We start from the raw sequence: 13,343 nt of genomic DNA, 5'->3' as shown, positions 1-13,343 counted from the left end.
TACTTTCATCATTAACATTTTGACATTCAGATGTAGAAAATTTAGAGAAAAAAAAAATACAATTAGTTTTTGAACATGTCCATATCAAATATGTCTATTTCTGTTTTGAATTCATCAACAATTTTAAAACACATTAAAATAAATCTAGGAAAAGTCCAGCAGCTATAATTAAATTATAGAAACAAAAAAATATCTTGGAAAATAAGTTGGTTTACAGTATAAACATTAAAATGAACATACATGTATTAATAACTGATGAGATAGGCTGTGAGCCTCTTGTTGAATATGTCTAGTCTTGGCTTGTTATATAAGCATTTTCAATATTGTGTGAGAATATTCAGATAAAATATATATGCTACAATGTTTAATCGGGAAAATAAAGCATAAAAGTATTGTTTTTTTTTATTACACATGTAATAACAGCTACCATTTCATTAAGAGGAATGTTTTCCTCGGTAGATTTAGAATGATCCTAGTTCCCGGTACTACGTTCCATGTATTAGCTGATATTCATACGCTGTCACAAAGTTATATTGGTATATGTGTTATATACTCAATATTGCAATAGGGAACCAGTCTTTCTTTCTAATGAACTTGTACTGCTGATTTGCAGATAACAAAAAATGAAATCATTTTCAATTTTTTGGTTTCAGTGACAATGTGAATTCAGAGTTAAACACGAAAATAAAAAAAATTGTATTGGTTTCAAGTTTTTAGAATGTAATTTCACAATAGTTAATAAGTCATGAAAAGAAATGGAATTTTGATTTTGGTTAAAAGTCCTTGATAATTCTTTTTTTTATAAAGATGATCCATAATTGAAATATGTATTTTATTATTCACCTGCTGATTTTACAGTAGAGATCTAGAGTTATCACCTTATGGGAGCTAACTGCTCTATGGTGACCATTAGTTGCATAAATGTACTTCACTTGGTCTCAGGCGGATAGTTGTTGCATTATAACACTTTTATTAGTAAGTCACCACTACTAGAAGAAAGAAACAGTACAATAAAAGTCATGGTCAAAACTTAATACATCTTAGTCATCCCTGTGCACATGTACAAAAATCCTTTCCATTCTCTAATGCATAAAAAGTGATATTTATAACAGTTTTTCCCACAACTTTAGATACATGTAGATATAGTTTCTGTTCCAGCTTTACGTTTGACAATCTGCATGATCATTTACAATTAATTCAAGATTAATTTACACTGAACAAAACTTCATTTAGGACCAGGATCTAGAACTTTCTTCAAACTTCACATAGATGCATGTACGAAAATTGCGTTAGAATCTCCAACCTTAATACCCTTTTGGTTCAGGATAAACAGTGATATCATCATTCAACCCTACTAGAAGACATGTCATGAACATACAGGAGGAAACATGTACATTTGTCACAGAAAGTTCAACATAGGGATAGTGTTCCGTCGCTGCGTAAGCTAACTTCTTAAAAAGATTTATATTTTAGAAAAGAGGGATAGCCATCCTCATAGATTGAAAATAAACACACATAAAATAGTACAGAAGACAAAACAGAAAACTAAAGACTAAGCAACACGAACCCCACCAAAAACTAAGGGTGATCTTGGGTGCTCCAGAAGGGTAAACAGATCCTGCTCCTGACATAGGTGCAAGACCTGGATGCTTTATACCTTAAATATATATGCATGCCCTATGGTATAAAGTTTCCGTCTGTGACATGTCCATTGACCTTCACCTCATTTTAGTTCTTCAGTGACAACTTGAAAAATTTCAAGATTTTTTTGTAATAGTAAATTCTCATATTCTTTCAGACAGTTTTCAGTTGACCTCGTCCTCATTTCATGGATCAGTGAACAAGGTTAAGTTCATATCTGAGATACTATAAGTAATAGATCTACTATACTGGGTTTATGAAAGAATTTTAAGGTGTGTGTTCATGTCCAACTGACAGGTGTTATCTGACCTAAGCCTGTTTATGGTTCAGTGGCTACAGTAAAGTTCTTGTTTTTTTCTTTTCTTATTCTGTATGCGTTAGGTGTGCTATATTTTGTGCATGAAATATGTTTTGATGTGCATGTCAGTCTTAATTTTATTTGATATTGACCTCATTTTCACTGTTTATAGCTCAGTATTTAGATTTTGTGTTTTGGTGCGTTTTTGTCACAGAAAGCTCGACTTTGGGAAAGTGATCAGGCAATGACGGCGATTTTGGGTAACTGCTTAAAAGCTTGCTATTATAGAAGAAGGAAAACATGGATACTTCATACTTTGTATACAGATGCCTCTTGTTACAAAGTTTCCATTTGTCAAATGTCCATTGTCCTTGATCTCATTTTCATGGTTCAGTTACGACTTAAAAAAAAGTTAATAAATAAGCAATAGGTCAACAAAATTAGTTTGAAAGATGAGTTGATTACGTCATTTTATTTTTCAAATCATTTGATATAAACTAAAATCCTGGTTTGAACTTTGTGTCACTGTCGAAAACAATGACTGTCTATAACCAACACCAGAAAGATCAACCAATTCTGTTTGGCATGTCTTGGGTTCTGTTTTGCACCCTTTGATTTTGCTTTTTATTTGTTCCACCCATTACAGTGTGTTTGGCAAGTATGCGGATCAAACTTAAGAGCTTTGAATGATTTTCTGCAGCCGATTCTTTGGCTTTTCGGTTTATGGTAAACAGTTGTGGCATGCATCTGTGTGCAATGTAATTCGATAATTTTATTAGCAGTTGACCTTCTCCTTTAAAGAATTCGTGCGACTTGACTTCATTAATCTGATGTTTTATAACTATCAATAAAATATAGATGATTAGAAAAGAAGGTGATACATTTCAGCGTGTTCTTAATTTACAAGCAATATGTCAGTATTTGTTGTATGGAAGTTTGTAGTATGTATATGTCTAATTTGCAGGTATCATCTTACCGTGACCTCATTTGCATGGTTCATTTGTCAATGTTAAGTTTTTATGCTTAAGTTTGTTTCTTAGATACTATAAGCAATAGGTCAACTGTATTTAATGCATATATTTAAAGTAAGGTGTGCTGTCTGACAGTGTTCATCTGACCTTGACCTCATTTTCATAGTTTTCTTGGTTAAGTCATTTTCTTTTTAAATATTAGCAATAGTTCAACTATATTTCGTGTATTCAAAGATTGGAAGGTGAACATGTATTTCTTGGGTTTTTTATTTGACCTTTACTACTTTTTCTTCGATCATGTAAAGTGTATGTGGTAGTTGTAGTAAAGTTTTGTATTTTAGACTATCAACATAATACCAATAGTTATCAAAGAAGGGGAGACATTTCAGCGTGTGCACTCGTGTGTTTATTTGTAGTTTTTTGTCGAGCCTGCGAATTTTGTCGCTGAAAGTTCGACATAGGGATAATGATCCTTCAGCGGTGCTAGCTTACTGCTTATAAGCTTTATATTTTAGAAGATGGAAGACCCGGATGCTTCATACTTTGTATATAGATGCCTAATGTTACTAAGTTTCCGTCCGTCACATCTCCATTGTCATTGACCTTATTTTCATGGTTCAGTGACTACTAATTTGGACATTTTGAAATGTTTATTTCTATCTTATTATGAGTAATATGATAACTTTATGTAGTATGTGCGTACCTTTCGATGTCCTCATGCCCGTCAGAAGTTTTCATTTTACCTTGACCTCATTACATGGATCAGTGAACAAGGTTGAATTTTGGTTGTCAAGTCCATATCTCAGATACTATACGCAATAGGTCTAGAATATTTGGTGTATGGAGGGATTGTGAGGTGTACATATTCAACTGGCAGGTGTCATCTGTCCTTGACCTCATTTTTATAGTTCAGTAGTTATAGTTAAGTTTTTGTGCTTTGGTCTGTTTTCCTATACTGTATTATATAAACCAAATATAGCAGACCTATTGTATACTGTATACAATATGTCTACTATATTTGGTTTATGGAATGATTGTAAGGTGTACATGTCCAATTGGCAGATGTTATGTGACCTTGACCTCATCACCATGGTTCGCGGTGAAACTTAAATTTCTGAGTGTTTGTCATATTTTCTAATACTGTATGTAATAGGTCAACTATATTTGGTGTATTGAAATATTTTATGATTTACATGTTGGTCTCGCAGGTTTTATTTCACCTTGCCCTCATTTCACAGTTCATTGCTCATTGTTAGGTTTATGTGTTTTGGTCTGTTGTTTTTCTGAAAACATAAGCAAAGGGTTAACCATATTTGTTGTAAGCTGTACATGTCTGCCTAGTATTGTTCCTCATTTTCATTATTAAATGGTCAATGGTTAGTTTTCCTGGTTAAGTAAGTTTTCTTAGAAACTATAAGCAACATTTTTTAAATATTTTTAGTGTATTGAATGATTGTAAAGTGAACATGTATTTTTCGTTTGGTTTTTATGACTTTAACCTCATTTCTTGGACCATGCTAAATTTATGTAATAGTTGTAGTCAAGCTTTCTATTTAGGACTATCACCATATTATCAATGGTAACAGTAAAGAAGGCGAGATATTTTAGCGTGTGCACTGTTCTTTTTTTTTGGGGGGGGGGGGGGGGGGGGGTAGGGTTAATTAATCAGAAGGGGCGACCAATACCAGGAAAATAAGTAATTCATCTATAAAACATACAGAAAAAAGTAAAATCACAAAAATACTAAACTCTGAGGAAGATTCAATCGGAAAGTCCTTTATCACATGGCAAAATCAAATGAAAAACACATCACACGAATGGACAACTCAGTCTGACCTACATTTATTTTATAGTGTATCGTTCCACTTGAACCTTACATTCATACAGTTTGGAATGACATTCTAAAAATTCAGGAAGTATTTTATTAATAGACTATTTATATTCATAAAAAGTGTATCAATGATTTTTCTTAAATCATTTGGAAATGGCGTTTTCTCAACTCATAGGGGAAGCTCAGACACCAGCAATGTGTCAGTTCTGTGAAGAGTCGCCAGTAATAAGATGGAGGTGTATAAACTGTGATGTATTTATGTGTCAACTTTGTACAACAAAGATTCATTCAAAAATTAAATCAGCCGAAAAACACGAAATTTTAAATCTAAAAGATTGCGGAGGTATTGACGCTGCACAGGCAATCCGAAAGGTTGATCTTCAGGATATGCCATGTCCAACTCATAAAGGACACAAGTGTTGTGTATTCTGCATGGATTGTGCGAAATCTGTGTGTGCAAGCTGTTTGATAGAATCCCACCAAAAACACAAATATAAAACATTGAATGAGATTTATGATACCACGTTTTCTAAAATGAAAGAAGTGCAAAATAAAATTGAATCTAGTCTTGAATTTTTCGACAATGAAAAGGAAAGACGACACAAACTACATCTAGATGGTGCCAACAATTTCCATAAAATAAAAAACGAAATTACGCTGACTGAGAAGGAAATGTCAGAAATTATATCAAAATATGCAAAAGAACGTGGTCCCACAATAAAGTGCACAGGTAAATAAAATACAAAATTTATAAAATTCGTGTTTTCATGATCATAGCTAAAAAATGTATTTATAAGTATTGAAAGCTTCTTTTTGTAAATTTATTGGGGTGTAAAAGCGTTGACCGAAGTATATTTTGTATGAAGCGCGGAAGCGCTTCTTACTAAAAATGTGCGCACGGTCAACGCTTTTTTACAACCCTATAAAGTTACAAAAAGAAGCATTCAATACTTATAAATACATTTTTTAGCTATGATCATGAAAACACGAATTTTATAAATTTTGTATTTTATTTACCTGTGCACTTTATTGTGGGACCACGTGCTATCATGAATGAAAAGTTTTATTGAGTGATGCAATTGCTTACGGAATAACCCGTGCTGTGCAGTTAGCCAATCAAAATAAAGTATTATAATGAAACATACATCTAATGTAATTATTAATAAATGATAAACTTTAAGTTGTGTTTCTACATGTAAATCACAGAACATCAACGAATACCTAAATTAAACTAAGGACAGTACATAAATATATAGCCAGTCAAAATGCCACAATCGGTAAACATATCGAATGCCTATACTGGTTTCTAAAAGTCAAATCTTCGAAAACATTTTGCAGTGTCGTTTTCATTATGTCGTTCTTATTACTCATTACTCTATTGGGAATGTTTTTGTATGAGAAACACGACCCTCGAAATGAACATGCAAGAGCAGAACATACTAAATGATATATATGTTCACGTATGGAACGGGCGGTATGTTACTGTTGAGAACAGAAAAAACGTATTGACTATTCAAAATCTCCAACTGAAAGTATATTTATATTCTTGACAATTGGTCACTTTTTTCTATATTTTTCTCTTTTCATTTCCAAACAATGACGGAGTGATTTTTTTACAATTAAATTGTGATTTACAAAGGAGTTATATGCGAGTGTTAATTTAAAATAAAAGGATGGTTCGATCAATCTTTTCTTAATCTAAGGGCACATAACATGTAAAAAGTTGGTAGTTGGTGATTAAAATGGTGCAGAAAGTTTCTGCAAGACATAAAAACATAATTAGTTTCATGATATGTCTTCAACTAAGTATTTTGCACCCTCTCCAAAACCAGAGTGATCGCATAGATCCAGCAAGGCTGAATCGAAAAAATGAAATGAAAATTTAAAACATTTTTTTTTCATTTGGCATACATTTCTATATGCAAACATACTCTCACTTGTAACGAAGTTTATCAATATATCACATGGTGCTTCGGACAACAATTAGCGCAACTGAATATCTTAATCTTGAAATTTTGCTACAGGGTTTTGTTTATACAATGATTTTGTTGAAAGCCTTTTCCATTATAGATATTTTCGGACTGAAGTAATGAGGGTTTTTATATTCCTTCAAAACCTATATCATTCCTTCAAAGGAAGGCACACATTTAATTATGCTCTGTATCACGATTGTCTGTAGGACTATGTCACAAAGTTTAACATTGAATTGTCAAGGTATAGAAGTGACTTCCTTGTTACTTCTATGGAGACATATTTTTGTTTCATGTGTTTTCAAGTAATTTGTAGATAACTATTTAGAATGGGTTTTGCTCATTGTTGAGGTTGTACTGTGACCTATAATTACTACATTCAATGTTATTTTGACTCTATTGAAATGCTATTTGTTATTTCATAGGCTGTGTTATGGGGTATGGTAGTCTAAAAATGATAAATGTCCAATACATAAAGGACATACTTAATAATAGTCTCATCAAAATTAGGGTATAACATGGTCATTTATAATGAAGGCAACCAACCCTTCTTAGTATGACAGTTTTCTCTCTAATTGTCTTTGGGCAGTTGTATTCACTAAAGTAATTGTGACAGCTGGTTTTATAAAATATGCTCAGACCAGCCAATTACTACAGGCCTTCCGTCAAATAATGGGCAGGTCAACATATAACCATTAAATCTTTATTCAGGCGTAGTTACACTTATTAGGAGTCAATCGAAAAACCAGTTATATTTACACAATTATAGATCTATTAAGATTGAACACCTTTAAACAAAACTGAACTAATTTACATTGAAGAGGGGCGAAAGATATCAGAGGACAGTCAAACTCATACATTTTGAAAATTAGCTGACAACGCCATTGCGTATATTTTGTTGCGTAACTGAATTCCATCAACATTTTTTGTTTCAACAAAACAGTGCTTAATAAACATATGAAAATAAAGTTGACTACTAACACAAAAGACTCTAGTTTTATTTGTTGTAAGCACTGTATGATATAGAAACAGTATAAACAGTGTGATACAACAACATAGCATCAACTATAAAAGTATAAATCTATTTTAATAAGCTAATACAGAAGAAATGTTGTTAAACAAAATATCACAGTTAATAAGACACAATGTTCGAAAAATAAAACATATCAAAAGTCCTCAAAATATAAAATGTACAATCAGTCTGGTAAATCATTTTTTTTTATTTGCTGGTATGTAAAACATTGATCTGGTGAACCATTATAGGTTTCTGATAACCTTAAATGTTTGGTAAGATTATTTTTGTGGATAGATTTCTGTTTTTTAATTTGCGTCTAGTTATAGTTGGGAGTACTAGAAAACCAGACAATTATACAACCAATCAGATATCATTCAAATCTTGATATCAAAGCCATGTCTTTTTATGTCTAAAATATGAGAATAAACGATTTGCTTATGAAAAAGTGTTTTGAATTGTAAAGCACTAACATAGAATATTTGACAGTTTCCTTTTATTCAACATTAACGAATCACATATTATGTAAATTTATTTCAAATGGAAATGTTATCTCAATTATATCCCTTTTTCAATTCAGCACCTTTATGCATCATATCAATAATAAGAATCGATTGTGAGACATAATTTCAATAAGATTATCCACACTGCAAGATCATAATTAACCCCATAAAAATGCATTAGAAAGACACTATAATTTAAATCTAAATTAACACAGAAAATAATTACATAACACTCTTATGTAAATGTATGTATAAATGCAATATTCCCTATAAAGAATTTGACAATGTAAAATTAGATAAAAATAGTAATTTGTAAATACTGATATAAACAACAAAATATTTATAAGATTAAATAAACATGTATGTTATCTATTAAATAGTAAGGTACGTGTTTTTTGTCGAGCCTTCGACATTAGTTGAATAAAGCGAGACTAAGCGATCCTACATTCCGTCGTCGTGGTCGGCGGCGTTAAAATTTAACTTTCTTATACTATTTTGGATTTGTACCAAACATGGACAGAAGCTAGATTAATTTATTAAAATTTGCTGTTACAAAATATTCGAAATTATCATAAATTAAGGAATGTATCTCCCTCATGCAAAGCTCTGATTCCTTTCACGGATTTGGCTATACTTTTTGGACCTTTTGGATTATTGCTCTTCATCTTTTATATAAGCTTTGGATTTCAAATATTTAGGCCACAAGCATCACTGAAGAGACATGTATTGTCGAAATGCGCATCTGGTGCAAGAAAATTGGTACCGTTAATTTTATTATGAACAAAATCTAGTACTAGTATCTAGAAGGAAATTTAGTTTTCTTCCAGTTAACATTACATTTAGTCTGAAGTTTTTAAACATTTACTAAATTCAAAAACTATCCTGAATTTTTTACCAAACATGGACAGAAGCTTCTTATAATTTAAAGATAATATCAACAGGAATATTTCATTGATTTATTACCTCATTTTTGTTTAGCCTGCGATTAACAGAAAGAGTAGGCGAGACACTGGGTTCCGCGGAACCCTTACAAATTCTGTAACACCAATTTAACTTTGTCATATGCAGTTTCTTAGAACTTGCATATGAGGGTAAGATGTTTTTGCCTATTTGAGACTGAATTGTTTAAATTTTCCTTTACCTTAAGGTGGTATGGGAGTCTAAAATAAAAATGATAGAATTTGTTCATACTTTGCCAAAACGTAGTATCTATTGATATATGTTGAAAAATATAATAAAAATGATAGGTCATCGCGCATTTTTACGAGCTAGAGGTCGTGACAAAATGACAAATTTTGTATGGATTATACAGGAAAAAACACCATTTTGTGATTAGAAACTAAACAAAATGATAGAATTGTTAAATACTTAAGGAAAAGATAGCTTTCAGACAATGCTTTGAGAATCTCAAAAGAAAAGATAGGGTCACCGTACGTTTTTTCCGGCTAAAATACAAAATAGGAAAATTCCAAACGGAATCCTTCAGAAAATGCACTTTTTTTAGAGTTACCTCCCCTTAAAATGCCAATTTAAAAAAAACAAAAAAAAAAAACAACCAAAAATAATCAACATTGGCAATTTTTTTTAATATTTATAAGTTATATTCTTATGAATAAGTTCTTTTAAATGAAAATTCACATTAATTATCTGCATTCCTGCATCAAATATTGCTTACTTGATAGAAAATATGGACCTCTGGTTCTCTGTTTTTTACAATCCAAGATGGAGGAAGACACCCATACCACCTTAACACGAGTTTTTAAACACTTTCACATGACACAATTCCAATTATATATTAATAACCCATAAATTACCAGAAAATGTATCCTTATGTTAAGCATACTGGGTAGCATTAACCATTTAGATGAATTTATTATTTTTTGCAAATTTTTTTAACATTTTGTTGCTGGAGCTGAAACAAATATCATCTTTAAAGTTATTTATTCTGTAAATTTACTGTTTATAAATTTGTTGAACCAGATTGCAGATTGCATTAGCAAACTTTATCATAACTTTTTTTACCATTAGCAAACTTTATCATGACGTTTTTGACATTAGCAAACTTTATCATAACGTTTTTGGCATTAGCAAACTTTATCATGACGTTTTTGGCATTAGTAAACTTTATCGTGAAGTTTTTGGCATTAGCAAATTTTATCAGGACGTTTTTGGCATTAGCAAACGTTATCATGACGTTTGGCACCGGTAAATCTTATGAGGAGAAAACATACTTTTTAAAATATAATTGATGAGTTATTACAACTATTGACAATCCTAAATCAAGGTTGTAACTAGAATTCTGCTTTAATTCATTTAGTGTGTTAAAGGTTGAATGACTTTTGCTTGCTGGATTAACATCTTAAAATTTTATTAGGCATATTTAGGACAAAACAAGCAAAGGTCACAAATTTAGATCAACAAGCCCATATCAAGTAAAGTCAAAGTCGGAAGGGAATAGAGGAACCAAATCAATACTCCAGGTAAATACTTGTTGTATCATAAATGAGGGGAGGAACAAGTATAAGATAGATAAGGAATTATTAACAGTGGTAGAGATAACAAATCATCAATGATATTATAGCAAATTTAGTAAATATTTCTTTTTAAAATCTCTAAAAACATAAATGAAGCAAATATTATTTTATTAAACATGTTAAAGTTGAAGTTAAATTATACTTTTAAATATTTTGAAGAATTGGTTTTCCTTATTTATCATGGATAAGTCATCCCCATTTAATTCCTATATACTATAAACAAGACAAACTCTCCTGGCCTAGTTATCATCATTCTCTTGTTATTTTTTCCACTAATTTTCCAAATTAAAAAATATTCCAGATTGTTTTTTTGTATAACACATCGCATGAAGTTGTTCTTCTATCAGAGACAAGTTTCAGATACATTTATCACAAACACATAATGATTGTATCTAACATGAAGGGGACGGGCAAGCATAAGATGAAATCAGAAATTATCAACAATGGTAAAGATAGAAAATCGTCCATTAAATGACAGCAAATACTAATAAATATATTTTTTTTTCTAAAAACACAAGTATGGACACAGACGCAAATTGTCAGTGGGGTTAAAGGTCGTTACAAATGTATTGAAAGCTAGACTGGAAATGTGTATTAACAAATTGAGTTGATGTGTACATGTCTTCATTCAAATGCATTGACTGATAAAAAAAAGGGGGGCTTCAACTTCCACCCTCTCTGTGAATTTGTTGTTTGAGTGTTTGAATATTTTCTAAAAACATTAATGAGGCTAAATAAATTTCAACTGCATGTTTATAAGAATGAAAATATCAGAAACAGATCTAACTAAAAAAATGTTTACATGTAATGTCAAAGGAAAAAAATATTGCCTCTTTTTCTTTCTTTTTACCCATTTCTGAATCAATGGATCAAATGCCAGTAATGCTCATGACGCCATCCAACTTTGATAACGTACAAAACTTAACCTACATAACCGTTTAATTGATTTTCATTGAAACCACAGCTTTCTGAATAGCATCATTGTATGCGTCAATAGGATCTTTTTTCAGAAACAGTTCAAAATGTAGAATAACCTTCTTCAGAACTTCCTCCTTGTTGTATTTACTTTTTATATGCATCATTCTTTCACAAACCAAGGCAAAGTTTTTGTGCCAGTAGCTTGGAATGTTAACATTTCTCTTCATTGCTGAATCATAAAGCTGAAAATAAATTAATGTAATAATAAAAATTTGCACTACTATAATTTGTTATCATTCCATAGACGATGGAAATCAAAACTGTGCATTACAATGCCAATTTTAAATAAACCTGTTTTCATATTTAAACATAATTATGTAGCAACATTCCAGCAACGCCTTCATATGGAGTATATATCTCCCAATTGCTATGATATTTTCAGCTTGCATTTCCTATCATGATTTCCTTGATAGAGGAATGCTTCTGCTTACAAGGAAGCTACAACACCAAGAGTTCCAAATGGTGAAGTTGAAATCATCCCTTCGTTATTCTTGTGGACGCCATCACAAGTTAATTGACCATTATGGAATAACCGTTTCACATGTTTCTTGCGTCGTAACAACATTCCCCCTCGCTTTTCATGAATTTGACCTACCAAATTAGACTATTTACGGGGTTTGTTAGAACATAAGCAACACGTAAGGTACTACATGTGGAGCAGGATCTGCTTACCCTTCCGGAGCACCTGAGATCAACCCCAATTTTTGGTGGGGTTCGTGTTGCAAGTCTTTAGTGTTCTATGTTGTTTCTTGTGTACTATCCTTTGTCCTTTTTAATTTTTAGCCATGGCTTTGTCAGTTTATTTTCGATTTATGACTGTTTCTCTGGTATACTTTGTCCCTCTTTGAGTCAAGCATATTGATTTTTTTTTATGTTTACATGTAAGAGCAGAAGTTTTGGGATCATCTACGAATTTCACCATAAGAACAGTGTTTTTGCCGTATCCACCCATTTTAATTGACATGCACTGTACTTGGGATTAAATTCATAATAAAGTCTATTTTATTTTCCGATCCCTTTTATATCTTATATATTGTTTAAGAATTTCCCATTTCATCATTTGACTTTGTGGCGTCTACATTTTCTTGTTTTACTTGATAAGAAGCTATTAAATAGTCTGATTTATGTTTAGCTATTTTTGTGTCTTCTGCCATCTGATAAAGTTGGGAAACACTGCTAATTCTGAAAGAAAAAAGTTGAATATCTTGGATTATGTTAAACAATATCTTCCAGATATATTTAATTACAACCCCTACCTTACTACTTGTATTTTATCTGTTTAGAATCAGTTTTATCTTCCATTTACCTCATTCAATAATTACATTACAACTTATAACTGTAAATACTATTTTGCAAATAAACAACAGAAACCTCAGAGCCTAATTACTAGCCTATTAGAAATGCAGCTTGCATTGATCTTGTTGTTGTAAGTAGTTCTTACCAATCTATTTTAATTTGAGAGATAGTGGCAAACTCTTTTGAAAAAAATAGCAGGAAGCTTAATTATCATTCAATGGTTTCGGACATATTGTCATTTTTACAGATCTTGTGGACATCAACAGTTTCTATCTATCTATCTATTATGATTTTTTTTAGATAAAAGAC

The sequence above is a fragment of the Mytilus trossulus genome, chromosome 3 (assembly GCF_036588685.1).
Source record: "Mytilus trossulus isolate FHL-02 chromosome 3, PNRI_Mtr1.1.1.hap1, whole genome shotgun sequence".
In the NCBI taxonomy this organism is placed as follows: Eukaryota; Metazoa; Mollusca; class Bivalvia; order Mytilida; family Mytilidae; genus Mytilus; species Mytilus trossulus.
The sequence above is the reverse complement of the archived record's forward strand: the minus strand, read 5'-3'. Positions refer to the sequence as shown.